Source organism: Camelina sativa, unplaced genomic scaffold, assembly GCF_000633955.1.
Source record: "Camelina sativa cultivar DH55 unplaced genomic scaffold, Cs unpScaffold05158, whole genome shotgun sequence".
NCBI lineage: Eukaryota > Viridiplantae > Streptophyta > Magnoliopsida > Brassicales > Brassicaceae > Camelina > Camelina sativa.
This window is the reverse complement of record NW_010926246.1, coordinates 1-583: the sequence shown is the minus strand read 5'-3', so window position 1 is coordinate 583 and position 583 is coordinate 1. Positions and strand designations below refer to the sequence as shown.

The 583-nt window shown below is 37.7% G+C and overlaps 1 long non-coding RNA gene across 1 annotated transcript; it reads right to left on the bottom strand.

The window, feature by feature from the left end:
- LOC104774745 lies at window positions 1-583 on the bottom strand. Its single transcript, XR_765482.1, has 4 exons — window positions 543-583; window positions 381-454; window positions 129-181; window positions 1-34 (listed from the first exon to the last, which is right to left on the bottom strand). It is a non-coding gene; the product is annotated as an uncharacterized LOC104774745 (long non-coding RNA).

Below are 583 nucleotides of genomic sequence, written 5' to 3'. Positions count from 1 at the left end.
CTAGGTACTTTCATCTCATTCGCATATATTAAGCCTGGTTATAGCATTGAAAAAGAATTCAATACAGACATTGAGACAGCCAAATTGAGTATGGAGGATAGAAGCACAAGAAACCAATTAAGACATACCAGTGTTTTTCATTAGCGCAGCAATATACGTTGTTTTCCCACCAGGAGCAGCACTGCATTGTGTATAAAACATACTTATAAACTCACACATGAAGGAACAGTCAGACACTCAAATTGGTTTCTTTCTCTCTATTTTTTTCCTACGCCAACCAGCTCAAACATTTTACATCATAAATTATCAAATAATCCAAGATGGACCAGCTCAAACACATTTCAAGTACAGCTATAATATGGTAAAAGATGATAACTTACGCTACATCTACAATCCGCTCATTCTCACGAGGGGCAAGGGCCATCACTGGCAAAAACGAACTAGCACCTTGAAGCTGAAAATGTACCAAACACAGACTTGAGCAAACAAGTTACACTACATAAAAGGTGAACAAAAGGGTAATACATCAGAATATCACATACCATGTAGTAACCAGCCAAATATTCAGGTGTCGCACCAATTG